Here is a 15,407-nt window from a genome sequence, read left to right on the forward strand (position 1 = left end):
GCCAGCAGTTGCCAGAAATGTGGAAACTCATTTGAGGAACAGCATTTTAATTGGCTCAAAATGCCTTTTCAAGTTCAAGTTCAAGTGTACTTTATTGTCAAAAATCTATGTAACAGGGTTAGCACAGAAGTTTGAAATTGCGTTTGGCCAGTCTCCAATGTGTAGTTAAAAAACATTTAAATAAGACATTGACAATAATCTCTCACTCACACACACACAACACACACACACACCACACACACACACACACACACACACACACACACACACACACACACACACACACACACACACATTGCAGCAGAAGTACAATCAGTTTGTGTCAGCCAAGACAGCTTTGCTGCTGGCCCTAACGTCAGCTAAGAGAGTGAGCGACCTGTCTGCACTCTCTGTAGCCCCTTCTTGTCTTAGAATACAAGGGGACGGCAGTTCGGCCATATTACGCCCGAACCCGGCGTTTACACCAAAGAGTATTACTAGCTTGTTAAGTTCGAGAGTAATAACACTCAATGGTTTCTCTCTCCCTCCTCATCAATCTGAGAGGAGGCAACAGCCCATCTCTTGTGCCCTGTACGTGCGCTTGCCTGTTATGTGAAGTGCATGGAGGCTCTGCGCAAATCTCAACAGTTATTTGTGCATTACAGAGAACATTCCCAGGGCCTCCCCCTGTCAGTGGGGGCAGAGCCGCCTGAGACTATCAGAGCTCACTCGACCAAAGGCATATCGTCCTCTGTCGCTCTGCAAAGAGGGATGCCTATGGAGGATATAATAATAATAATAATAAATTGTATTTATAATGCACTTTATATTCAAGAATCTCAAAGTGCTTCAGAGAAAAAAATACCAAAAAACTATTAAAAAGGGGGAACCTCAAAGAAAGTTTAGCTAAATGCTCTTTTAAAGAGATGGGTTTTGAGGTTCCGTTTAAAAAGAGCTGTAGTCTGTGGAGCCCTCAGGTGGTCAGGGAGGGCGTTCCATAGTCTAGGGGCAGCAGCAGAAAAGGCCCGATCACCCATGGTGCACAGCTTCGTATGTCGGGTTTGGAGGGTGTGAGTGGATCCTGAACGGAGTGTACGTGAGTTTGTCGGGGGGGTGAGGAGTTCCTGAAGGTAGAGGGGGGCAAGTCCGTGAAGGCACTGGTGGGTGAGGAGGGAGACCTTGTAAGCTGCTCCAGGATATCTGCACAGCAGCCTCCTGGGCTTCCCCATGCTCTTTTATTAGGTTTTACCTAAGAGACATGTCGCGCCTCTCTATGACACACTCAGTTCTAGGTGCTTTGTCAGAGTGAGTGTGATTGTGTGACTATTCCCCTCGCATATTAGACAATGTGAGGTGGAGTAAAATATTCATGCTGAGAGCTCTTGTGTCTTATCAGACACATTAGAGCTGCTCGTTGATGACGTGCCGTTAGCGCATGACGTATGTTATGCTACGTCTGACGCATGATACTAGCGCGCATGTAGCTGTGTTTCTGGTACTGATCGGGACCAATGAGGCATAGACTATATCGTGCTTCGCCCTTTTAACCCAATAGCGATAGCCTTATAAGGCGAAGCCTATACGACATAGAACGATAGTTACATATTGTAACTCTAGATTCTATGAGAATAGCCTTTTAAGTGTCGGCCTCATTGTCCTTTAAATAGCTGAAGAAAAGCTGTTTACTGGGTGCAGAACGTCTGCCGGCGCCCACGTATATCTGGGGGATTACACATTTTTCAGTGCTACGGCTCACGCCAAGGGAAAACCCAATAGCGATAGCCTTAAAAGGCTGTGGCTATACTCATAGAATCTAGAGTAACAATACGCATCGTTTGTGGGCTTATGCCATTTTCATCTCAGGTATATCCGTACCTCGCTGTCCCGTTCCCGAACATATTGCAGTTTACAAGCATGTCATCCAATTAAGATGACGTCCTCCAATTAGGATCAAATTGTGCTATTCTCCTAAGCGTGTCATTTTTTGGACAGATGAAGGAAAGGTTGCAGGTTGTGGGTAAGAGTGTGGGTTCAAGGGAACAGGTTGCCATCTGGAAAGTATCTGTTGGTAAATGTACTGATGGCTCGCTTGCAGTACATGGGACAATGTTTGTGTGGACAGAACGCTTATTCATATCTGCCTCCTTATTGCCGTGGTTCATGTTATGTCGCCCATGTAGTACCTCCTTTGGAGATTGTGACATTGGAACATTTGAAGGGTAATGCTACCATTAGATCTAAGCGTGATTTATTCCATCAGAACTTTCAAGGTTTTACTAGACATTACTAATATCATTACAAAATATGGTGTAACAGTTGTCCTTGATGAGATTAGAGATTTAGTCAAAACTAAATCTCTATAGCAATAGCGTTCGCTACAGCGAACACTTCAGGCCTTGGTCTGACTGCCATTAATATGATAAAGTGGTCATTGGGAGGATGGCTAAGTGGGTTGGGCGGGTCTACATTTTCAAAGATATTCCAAATCGCCATTTGGCCTTCCCATTATTATGCTCTATGTGGACATCAAGTTATCCCTGTATGTGTTTCCACGATTCACCGCCCCCCCAAACCGCCCCCCCGGGGACTGCCATAATATTGTTGGCTCCCCTTAGGTTGGCTGTGATAGAGAGCCTACCCCGTCGCAAGGTATGGTGCCCAAAACGTCGCAAAGTTTCTAAGGCGAAGACTGCATCTATGCCCTGTAATTTTGTTTTGACTAACAGAACCACTTTTCTGCTGAGAACAGTGAGCGAGCAGAGGGAGGTGTCTGGACAATCGATCTCCTTTATTTTTCAAATGTAATCTGTTTTGGTTTAATCATGAATAACCTAATGAGTGTGTTATTTTTAAGTAGCCTACACCTGGTCGACTTGTTTATGATGTGTATACTTTTAGGTTTTCTGTTGCCTTTTATGCCTTCTTTTGTTGATTTAGTTAATTGTTAATTGTTTACCAGTAGATACACTGTATTCTCATTTAAAGAGTGATCTTTAAACTATGTTTAATATGATCAAGACGGAGGAATGTAAAATGTGGCCTTTCTTTTGTGTCTCTCTGTGTTGTCTGTGCATTTCTTTGTCTGGGAACAGGGCAGTGCCTCTCCTACTGATACCAGGTGTTATTCCAAACAATCCTCCATTTGTTTACGTCCCAATAAGGACAAACCAACCAGGTTGTCTGGGACATAGCCAAGGCCATATACCTTATCAAGGGAGACATTGCATCTGTTATTTTGTTCTTCACGTTTTCTTTCCTATAATACTCACCCCAAACCTACCTGTTCTTGAATAAACCATCTATTCAACCCTCTGAACCAACCGGTTAAGTTGCCTTGATTTCCACTTCAAGAATTACTACTACACTCCAAAGCAACCATGGCGTTTCTAATAAGGTGATTTGTTTATTTTGTAGTTCTTTACTCGGTGATTAATCAGTGGCATGGACTAAATGCATTTCTTCAAATTTATCTACCAGGGTACTGCAATTGGCTCTGCTACTTGCTGTGGGTTCTCAAGTACATGGTGAGTTGAATCCAAAAGTATGAATTTAAAAAGGCAGGTAGCCATGTGCTAACAAGTATGCATAACAGCTTACAGGCTCGTGCTTGCTGGGCCCCAGCAGTACCAGCAGTCTCCTAGCTACGAGCAGCACCAGCTGCTCGTAGCCAGACCAGCCGCTGCAGCCACAGCGGCCACTGCCGCCACTGCCGCCACAGCCGCCACCGCCGCCACTGCCGCCACCGCCCGCCACAGCCGCCACCCCGCCGCCGCCACCGCCGCCGCCACCGCCGCCACCACCGCCACAGCCGCCACAGCCGCCACAGCGGCCACCGCTGCGACCGCCGCCACAGCCGCCACCGCCGCCACCCCGCCGCCACCGCCGCCACCGCCGCCACCGCGGCCACAGCGGCCACCGCCGCGACCGCCGCCACAGCGGCCACCGCCGCGACCGCCGCCACAGCGGCCACCGCCGCCACCGCCACCGCCGCCACAGCGGCCACCGCCGCCACAGCCGCCACAGCCGCCACCGCCGCCACAGCCGCCACCGCCGCCACAGCGGCCACCGCCGCGACAGCCGCCACAGCCGCCACAGCGGCCACCGCCGCGACCGCCGCCACAGCGGCCACCGCCGCGACCGCCGCCACAGCGGCCACCGCTGCCACAGCCGCAACAGCCGCCCACCGCCGCCACAGCGGCCACCGCCGCGACCGCCGCCACAGCGGCCACCGCCGCCACCGCCACCACGCCACCGCCGCCACCGCCGCCACCCCGCCCCACCCCGCCCACAGCCGCCACCGCCGCCACAGCCGCCACCCCGCCCCACAGCCGCCACCGCCGCCATCCGCCGCCACAGACGGCCACCGCTAGCCACCGCCGCCACACAGCGGCCACCGCTAGCAACAGCGGCAACTGTCTGCCACAGCAGCCACTGCAGCCACAGCCAAGCCATTCAGCAGCAACTCCAGCACGATGCAGCCACTCCGGCAACAGTCAGGCCACTACTAGCCACAGCAGTCCACTCCTTTTGCAGCCGCCAGTTACTCTAGCTACCATCCCCAGTAGAAATGTAGCAGTCTCCTTGCTACAACAGATTGACATATTATCTACTCTCCTTATTTCAAATGTCTCAGGCACAATAATAAAATCATCAATTTCAAACTGTCTGTGTATTGTATATAAGCTATTCTGAATGCCAGCAGTTGCCAGAAATGTGTGAACTCATTTGAGGAACTGCATTTTAATTGGTTCAAAATGCCTTTTCAGAATAGCAGGAGACTCCTCCACCAATTTTTTTAAAACAGACATGTATCAAGAGGGGACATTGTTAAGTAAAAAATTGTGCAACTCCATTATATTATTTACGGTAGCCCGTTATCGACTTGTGTGGACTTCCAGGAAACATGGACCTACCGGTAAGGCACAGACTTGGAAAACAGTATTTTTTAATAAACTCCCGGTACTTTAACTAAGTTGTTGATGCGTTGATTTATGTAGGGACCCTAGTCATGCTACTGCAGAGGATTTGTGCTGTTTTTAGCATTTTAGTGGTCAAAGAATTCAAGAGGTGTCAATTGAGAGTGAAAGAGCAGCCTACAGTATGTTGGCTACGGTTGACGTCAGATGACATTCAATGAGCAGATATGGTACCCATCATGCATTTGGGTACCATATGCATTTATTTGAAGAAATACGAAAGCAAGAACATAGATTAACAAAAAAAGTCACGAATTGATTCATTTTCAAGAAGTTCATCTGACAGATTCTCTTTTTCAAAACTTTGAAACCCACCATGATCAAATACTATACCTAAAATCACAGTTATATAACACGCATCTCTACTTTAACAATATATTTAGAGTTGGTTATGCCTAGCAGTTAGAGTAATACCAATCTCTGCAGACCACAGTATGTTCCTTTTTTCCCCTCTCAGATTGTCCCAAACAACCCATATCTGTGATTTAACGCCGTGAATCAAAAAAAATCAGATTCATGTAGCCACACCAATGAGGTCAATCAAAATACGGATTCACTACTTGGCTAGAAATGAGCAAATCGTAAAACAAAACCCCTGGACAGAACAAACGTCTAAGTTCTATTTTTGAGAGAACCTCAAAAACGTACAACATGATAACTGGGCTATCTGACCACAATCTAACTCTTGTGGTCAGAAAGTTAACAAAAAAGATTTAGCTCCTCTACTAAGGAACATGAAAGCATTAGAATCCCCAAGAACATGCAAGAGTCTTTTAAAAACACTATTCATAGTTTAACAGGAATGATCTGTTATTTGGAAAAAACCTGAGTGAGGGCAGTCAAATATTCTCAAGTAAAATTCAGAGTATAATTGCAGAATTTTCCCGTAGCATTAGGAGTAGGATTAAAAAGAACAGTCTTCCCTGGATAAATGCAGACATTTTGAAACTAATGAAAGAACGTGATCTTGCATTAAAAAAGGCCATTAGAACAAAATTTTCATGACAAATATCACTTTGCCATGTTAAGAAATAAAGTGATAACAGGTCTGAGGAAAGCTAGGGCTGATTTCTTTATTGCTATAATTAGTGAGGCACGGGGTAATCCGAAAGTAATATGGACTCAGTTAAAAAAAACTCATGGGACAACATCATAGCGCAGGAAGGTCAATTGAACTTGACTTGAATGGAAAGCTGACCAAGGACCCATCTGAAGTAGCACTAGCTCTTAATCGATACTTTGTTGATTCTGTAGCAACTATTGCAAAGGGCTTCTCGACTGATCATGTTAATGTGTCTTCAGTAAACACAATGGAGCCAGCCTTCAGTATAAACACTGTCTCAGAAATAAAAATCACAGGTATTATTAGATCTCTCAAACCCTCAAAAGCTAAAGATTCATTTGGTATGGACTCAACGATGCTTAAAGATATCGGTTCATCATTAGCCAATCCCATCACTAAATTGTTAATCTTTCAATCCCAAGGGCAGTTTCCAAGTATTTGGAAATCTGCAATTGTCACGCCAATTTTCAAATCTGGTGATCATCATTCCGCCTGTAACTATAGGCCGATCAGCATCCTCCCTATAATGTCTAAGTAGCAGAGAAGTGTGTAGCTGAGCAAATCATACACCACCTGAACAACAGCTCATTCCCCCTTCATCCAATGCAATTTGGCTTCAGATCCACCACTCAACCGAGACGGCTAATTGTTTTTTCATTGAGAAAATTAAATCACTGTTGGATAAGCGTGGCGTTGTCGGTGCCGTCTTTCTTGATCTCCGCAAAGCATTTGACACTGTGAATCACAAGGTTCTATTATCCAAGTTATCCAATTTTAATTTTTCTGTTGAGGCACGTCAATGGGTTGAATCATACCTTTTTAACCGAACTCAAACTGTTCGAATAAATAACCAGCAATCTGACACCCTCTCCTTGTCCACTGGTGTCCCACAGGGATCCATACTGGGTCCACTTTTATTTTGTTTGTATATCAACGACTTGCCGTCTGTGTCCAGAGGCCCACATTCAAATGTATGCTGATGATACTGTGCTGTATGTGCATGGATTGACAAAAACCGAAGTTGCTGCCAAACTTACAAAGGCCATGCTGAAAATTACAGCATGGCTCAATCAGTGCTGTCTCCAACTAAATGTGTCTAAGACTGTTGGTATGTTCTTCTCCAAAACAAATGACTGTAGTGAAAACCCAGATGTTCTTGTGTCAGGAGAAAAATTAGAAATTGTTAAGGAATTTAAATACCTTGGCATTATTCTGGACTCCAACTTTAATTTCAGGTACATGTAAAAACTGTCTGCAAAAGGATCAAATTCAATCTTGCCAATTTCAAATTTATACGAAACTCTATGTCCACCCAGGCAGCCATGATGTACATGCATTCAATGATATTCTCTCACATGAGCTACTGTCTGACGAGCTGGTCTCAGGCTAATCACACACACTAAAACCACTACAGTCTTTGTATAAACAAACGCTGAAAGTTCTGGACAAAAAACCAAGGCAATTCCATCACTGTGCAATTTTAAGAAAACACAATCTAGTGAGCTGGGAAAACATGATTAAGCACAAAAATGCATGTCTCTTTTACAAAATCATACATGGCATGGCCCCTCCTCCACTTAGAGAATTTGTAACTATTAGAACAAACCAACATCGGATCACAAGAGGAGTCATGAGAGGGGACTGCATTATTCCATTTAGGAAAAGTACCTTTAGTCAGTCAGCCTTCTCTGTTGCAGCCTCACGTGAATGGAATAACATCCCAACTGTATCAGAGACCTAAACACATATCGGTCATTTAGTTCTAATCTGAAACAGTGGCTGATTGATAATATGATCTGCCAGCACTAAACTTGACCCACCTGCTCTTGCCTCCTTGTGTCAGCGTGTCTGTGAATTTGTCCTGCAACTTACTTTGTATGCTTGCTTGTTTGTATGCTTTTTGTAGCTCGTTCTATGTCTCTCCTGTGCTGCTTCATGTACTATTGTCATGTCGACTTTATGTTAGTTTGTTGTGCATGTACTGTCTGCTTTGGTGGGCTACTGCCTCGATGTCTAACACATATAGATGTCCTCTATAAGTCCTAGTCTACCTTTTCAATTTGTGTTTGTTTGATGCTGACTCTTGTTTGTCCTGCATGCTTCATGTATTTTAATGCTTGAACTACTGAATACTTGTATGTGGTTATAATTAATGTTTTATCTGTTGCTTTTCTATGTTCTTTTTTAAACTCTTTCTGTTATTTGCTTATTTGCTTTTTAGGGAGCCTATTGTTACATCTGGCCAAGGACTGCAGATGGAAACTAACCTTCTGGCTAAATCTGGCATATTTACAGAAATGTCTATTATATGCACTGTCCCTGTCAATAAACAAACAATAAATAAAATAAAATAAATAAATTTAGGACACGTATCAACATTGACAAACGAGCAAAAATTAACAAATCACTTGAGTGACCCTACATGCAACCTAAAGGAACTTGGTCCTTATTCTGGGACTCAAACCCAGACGACGCTGGAACTCTAACCACGAGTTAAAGGAACATGAGGGCGGCAGTAGCTCAGGAGGTAGAGCGGGTTGGCTGGTAACCTGAAGGTTGCTGGTCCGATCCCCGGCTTCTCCTAGCTGAGTGTCGAGGTGTCCTTGACAAGGTACCTAACCCTGACTGATGTCGTGATGTCGAAGACAGACATCCTGTCTGTCTTCGACAGCTGCTGCTGGAACAGAGACTTCCAACTCTCCAGCAGTAGCGCCCCAAGGCCAGATATGCGCCCAGCGGGAAAAACTGATGATGATGATGACCTAATTCTGGGATATATATATACATATATTGCTCTGACCGGCCCGTACAGCCAGTTGATCGGTGGCCTGATTCATACTTTGATTGACACAATTACAATCAGCACAAGAGTTTCCTAACCAATGGGCATTGACCCATGGTGGCCCTGACACATGCTAGTCTGTGCAGATGGTGTTACTTGACCTGCTAGGCATAACCAACTCAGAAGATAAATTTGAAGTAGACATGCATGCTTGTATACCTGTGATTTTAGATATACTATTTGATCATGGTGGGAGTCAAAATTTAGAAAAAGAAAATCTGTGTGATGAAATCCCTAACACAATCTTGAAAGGAATACATTTGTAACTTTTTTTGTTCATCATTGTTTGTATTCGTATTTATGCGCTGTGATATGTGTGACAGCTATGTGCACAACATTGCAGCTAAGGCTGGGGTAGCTTTGGTTGAACTGGAGGACATAGAGGACGATGACGACGAGGAAGATCGGTGTGAGACGGCCTCCCTCATAACTACGCGCTGGTTTTCATGCACGTCGAAGATGATTGAGACTTTTTTTTAACCCCCTCCACCCTCCCACATGTCACTAAACATTCCCGTCAACGTGACCAATCCCCACCATATCCCAGCCTTTTGCCTGCTCCTTTGCATTTTTTTAAATATTTTTATAATTAATATTTTATTATTATTATTATTATTTATTTATTTTTACATTATTTTAGGCTACGTTTTATGAGTAGCCTATGTCAGTCTGCACAAATCCTCCCCACTTTCTCTCACACATTTTAAGTGCCCTGCCTGCTCAAACATTTCCTGGACTGTCTCAGTCTCAGCATATTACACCAATTCTTAAATCGTTACATTGGCTTTCTGTAGGTCAGAGAATTGATTTTAAAATCATGTTGCTAATCTATAAATCCCTACATGGTTTAGGCCAAAAATATTAAACTGATATGCTTCCGCTACATAAGCCTTCTAGACTACTAAGATCTTCTGAGACCAATCTGTTAATTATACCCAGAGTAAACACGAAACATGGGAAAGCAGGATTTAGTTACTATGCAACAAATAGCTGGAATAAGCTCCCTGAGGATTTAAAGGTCCCATGACATGAAAATCTCACTTTATGAGGTTTTCTAACATAAATATGAGTTTCCCTAGCCTATGGTCCCCAGTGGCTAAAACTTGCGTTTGGTGTAAAACGAGCACTAGCTGTTCTGCTCGCCTTTGAAAAAACGGAGGCTCAAGTGCGCTGATTTGGAATGTCTGTATTTATGACGTCAAGAATCTCAGCTCCTCCCCTTACTCTGCCTGGCCGATATAGATTTCTATGTATTATATGATATTATATAGATGTAGAGCTCCAGGACTGTAACGCAAGTGTTGTACACTTCCTTGTTATTTGGATAACCGTTCTGCTTTTGGTGTTATGGCGCATAACACGTCGGACTCTCGTCTCTGGTATTTCTACAACGAGACTCGTATTGGGGTTTATCTCAGCCAAGGTTGAGAATGAATTGGGGGGAAGGAACTTTGGCTTTGACTCCCTCAAGAACATGAACCACGACATGGAGGAGAAAGGGATTGTTGGCGGCGAATGTCTCCCGCTTGAGACCCGCTGAGGGACCTCCTCCTCCGGCGGTGGTCCCTCAGCACTGCCCGGAAACGATCCCTTTCTCCTCCTTGTCGCGGTTCAGTCTACTTCACATTGATGAGGACGTTGAAGAACCAGGAACGTCGGAGAACCCAACGCGGGCGTTTGAGATTCATAATATCGGCTCACACAGCTTTTGGCCGTGATAATATATTATATGATTAGATATCTATGTAGGCTATATGATAATATTTAGATATAGAGCTCCAGGACTCCCGTGTGTTCTAGAATATTTACAGAACACGGCTAAAGGCTGTGTGAGCCTCGCCATTGCGATACATCCACTGCAAACAGAGCGCATGGTACTGTGGCTGCAAGCTGCTCAGGGCCACACCCCCACCCTCCTCCTTGACCCGCCTCGCTCCTCCTCATTTGCATTATAGCTACAGACACCAAAACAGCGCATTTGGGGGAATGTGCGATGTGCGACTGGCTCGGAGTGGCTAACTCTGCACCACGGCTGAATTTCGGGAACGTCTTTGAATACTGTGTTAGTTGCCCACTAATACCTATATTAAAGAATACATAAAATAGCATGTCATGGGACCTTTAAGACTTGCCCCAACTCTGAGCACCTTTAAAACAAGACTGAAGACTTTTATGGTTGCTTAAGCTTTCTGCTAAATTTTAAATACATTGCACTTTCTGAAAAGCTTTTTTTTTAATTTGCATTTATTTTCTATTTTATTACTAAAATGCCATTTTAACTTTCTATTTTACTCATTTCTTTGCATATGTTTCCTTTTACTTACCTATTATTGTATGTTATTGTGTGACAATGTTTTTATATGAAGCACTTTGAGTCTGCCTTGTGTATGAAAAGTGCTATATAAATAAAATTGCCTTGCCTTGCCTAAAGACATCGATTTGGAAGCGTTCACACTGCCCCTAGCCAATAACATGGGAGCCGTTTGGGCTGTTACCTTACTCCGGGTTATGGAGCAAGGTAACATTCAAGTACCTACCTGTTCAAGAATAAACAATCAATTCAGTCCTCTGATCCAACCTGTCAAGATACCTGGATTTCCACTTCAAGAATTACTACTACGACGAAAAAAAACAGTCTAGATGAACAGTTTAGGCAAGGCAAGGGAACTTTATTTATACAGCACTTTTCATACACAAGGCAGACTCAAAGTGATTCACATATAAACATTGTCATACAATGAAATAAAATGATAGATAAGTAAAAGAAAACATATGCAAAGAAATGAGTAGAATAGAAAGTTAAAAAGGCATTTTAGTAATAAAATAGAAAATAAAGGCAAAGTTAAAAAAGCTTTTTAGAAAGTGCAATGTATTTAAGATTTAGCAGAAAGCTAAAGCAAACATAAAAGTCTTCAGTCTTGTTTTAAAGGTGATCAGAGTTGGGGTGTCTTAAATCCTCTGGGAGTTTATTCCAGCTATTTGTTGCAGAGTAACTAAATCCAAGGATGAAATTTCGGCACATCCAGTCTTTCACTTGCTCAATGCACTGGCACAGCAGATCTATGGGCCGATAGTCATTTGTTGATAGCAATATATTTGAGTGTCATCAGCATAGCAATGATGGTCATTGTTATTTTGCATGATTTGCCCTAGTGGGAGCATGTAGATGTTGAATAAAGAGGGTCCTAAGATCGAACCATGTGGGACTCCACATGTCACGTTGGTTGATTCTGATACAAAGTCGCCAATGGAAACAAAGTAGTTCCTATTTTGTAGGTATGAACCAATTTAAGACTGTGCCTGAAAGCTCCACCCAGTTTTCTAACCTGTCTAAAAGTATTGTATGGTCTACAGCAGGCATCTCCAAACGGCGGACCGCGGTCCGGGTCCGGACCATGTGACGGTCCTATCCGGACCCATGACCAATTGAAAATAATATAAAAACATATATATAGATATTTTTTATGATTTCACTATACAAAGCATGATTATGTTAGTAAAATCATTTCTCACTGAAATACAAATTGAGATGCAGAATAGTCTGTAGTACAGCTTAAAAACAGCAAAAAGCAATGATCTTCACAGAGCGAAGATCATGCACTCACCGAACTCCCCCCCTCCCTCAGTCTGTCACGGCATGTGCGTAATAGGGTCAGTCAAAAAATAGCCAATCAAATTTTTTGTTAACCGGAAGAGCGATTTGGAAAGAGAAAATGGCTTGCTCGTAAATAAGGATATTTGACCCCTAAAACAGACATTTTAAAGATGAATGGACTGACCAATACATGTTCATTCTCCCGCAAGGATGTACAAAACCTTTGTTGTGTCTGTTATGTGTTGAAACAGTGGCGCTGATAAAAAGCGGGAATGTTAAGCGGCATTACTAAACCAAACACAGATCCTTCAAGGAAAAGTATCCCCAGAAGTCAGAAGTAAGAGCGTGGAAAATATCCGAGCTGAGAGCTCAGTATTAGAGGTCTACGCGTGTCTTCACACACTGATTTACAGGCCAGCAACGTGCAAATGAATGCTCACTTAAGATTGGATGGATTTTGGGGCAACATAAAAAAACCTGTGAAGGAGTGCTTGAACACCGCTGCCGAGACGTTACTTGAAGGTAACCAAAGGGATGAATTGTGTGAAAAAATAAAGCAAATCCCATTGTGAGCTGCAACGACAACCAGAAAATCCGAAATGTTATCAGATGACACACTGTCACAGCTTTATGCGGCTGTTGAGAGTGCCCCATCCTTAGCCATTGATGAGTCTTCAGATGTAACGGATAATGCCAAGCTTTTGGTTTATGTGCGATTGTTTTATCAAGACAAGAAAGAGATATGCAAGACCTGTTGGGTCTAACACCACTTGAGACACTGTTTTGCTTACTTGAAATGAAGGCCTAATGCTCTTTTTTTGTGTTTATTTGAAATGTAGGCCTGGTGTACCTGTTTTGCTTATTTGAAATTTAGGCCTAATGCACTTTAGGCCTACACTTTGTTTATTTGAAGTGTAGGCCTAGTGTTCCTGCTCTGCTTACTTCACATGTAGGCCTTATGCACTTTTTATTTTTACTTGAATTGTGGGCCTAATGTACCTGTTTTGTTTACTTGAAATGTTAATATGCGTTACTTTGTCTTGCTATTTTTTTATGGTTAAAAGTAAGCTATTTGGAAATTGAAAATAAATTCATCTGAAATGATAAGGTAATATGCCGTGTTGATTGTATTTGACAAAAGAAGCCTATTAGGACGTGGTAGGTTCGGACCTTTCTTGGAAGGAATTTTTAGTAACTGGACCTTGTTCAATTTTAATTGAAGACCCCTGGTCTACAGTGTCGAATGCAGCACTGAGGTCTAGTAGCATTAGTATTGAGGTTTTGCCAGAGTCTGTGTTAAGACGGATGTCGTTTACAACTTTAATAAGGGCGGTCTCAGTGCTGTGCAGGGGTCGAAATCCTGATTGGAAGGTGTCATAGCAACGAGTTGATGCCAGGAAGTGATTAAGTTGCTGGAGGACAACTTTTTCAATGATTTTTCTTATGAAGGGTAGATTTTATATGGGTCTGTAGTTAATAATAGAGGCATCTAGGCTCCGCTTTTTTAAAAGGGGTTTAACCACTTAATGGTCAAATCCCGCCGGCGGGCAAGTTTTCGTCACACCAGCCCTTCCCCCCAACATGCTGGGTCAATTTTCGGCATCATACAGTTGAGTGTTATAGTCATGTCATGCACGGTTTGAAAGCTTAGAATCTCAGGAATGTCATCCAATGTCAACCATATGGTGGAATAGATATTTTTGGCGAATATAGATCAAAAATATCCTAGTGTCTTAGGTCAAAATAGCCCCCCTCACCCTCCTCCTCCCTTGGTGCATTCTAACTTTATCGTCGTTGTGGATATCCTTAGCAATGAGTTGATACTTCATGTTGGGTCTTGAAATGTTCATATGAGTCCGCAGAAATCGAATATCAATATTATTTTAGTGTAATTACATTGTGTACATGCACAAGCCATCTTATACAAAGCAGCCGAAAAATAGAAAACCGAAACGCTACTATGTTTTTTGAAGAAAACTGCGATTCAGGGTTTGAATTCTGCTATTGTCGTCTGATTCATTCCGCTGTGTTTGCCAGGGTCTCACGGTGACATAGAGCACTCCCACATGTCTGTAAGACCAATACTTCCTTGTTTACAAGCCTTACAAGCCAATGAGGCGATCACTATCAAAACGGGGCGTGTATACTTTGATTGACAGCTACCAGCAGACAGCAAGGGTCGGGGACGGGCCTTAGATATGCTAATAGCCAATGAAAATACCTTTCTGACGATATCCAGCATGTCAAACAACGTCTCACGTGTGGTTGAGAAAACAAATGCGCAAGGGGTGTGCGTAAACTAGCAGGCTCTTCCCCAGTCGGATAGCTAAAAATTTGATTTTTGTGTGGTTTTACCTGTCCCATTACATATCAGAACATCTGGTATGCTATCTAAATGGTTCACAAGAAAGCCCAGATGGTAACCTTTCATTTGAGACCAAGATTATGCTTCTACATCTTTGGGTTCACTTTTGTTTACAGTATGCATTTTGGGTAGCCAAAGGTCTTTTTTGGAGTATCCAAAAGGACCCTGACCAGAACGAATGGACATATCACTACATAAAAGGAGCTGGAGACTTCATATTTTATGCTTTGTTGATCTGCTTTTACACAAAGCATTACAAGACCTAGGGCTAGGGCTCAGTAGTGTTTCCAAGGGATATGGAGTTACCCAGGGTACTACAATCAGCTTGGTTATGGAGTTGTGTGTAACCGGCCGGGAGGAAAAACAATATTATAGTCTTCCAAGCACTGTGAGAGTACATGATACAGTTATTCTGATACTGTCATAAAAATCTACAGGTTCTCAGCTTTCCAAAGAGACCAAGCATGTGATTAGAGGTCATAATATGAAGGAGCAGTGCTCTCTAGAGTAGGCGCAGTGCAAAAACAAAAAAAATGGCCAAAAATGGCCGAAACACTAACTGCCTTTTTCAAAGCTTTGGGAAATTG

Source organism: Gadus chalcogrammus, chromosome 6 (assembly GCF_026213295.1).
Source record: "Gadus chalcogrammus isolate NIFS_2021 chromosome 6, NIFS_Gcha_1.0, whole genome shotgun sequence".
In the NCBI taxonomy this organism is placed as follows: Eukaryota; Metazoa; Chordata; class Actinopteri; order Gadiformes; family Gadidae; genus Gadus; species Gadus chalcogrammus.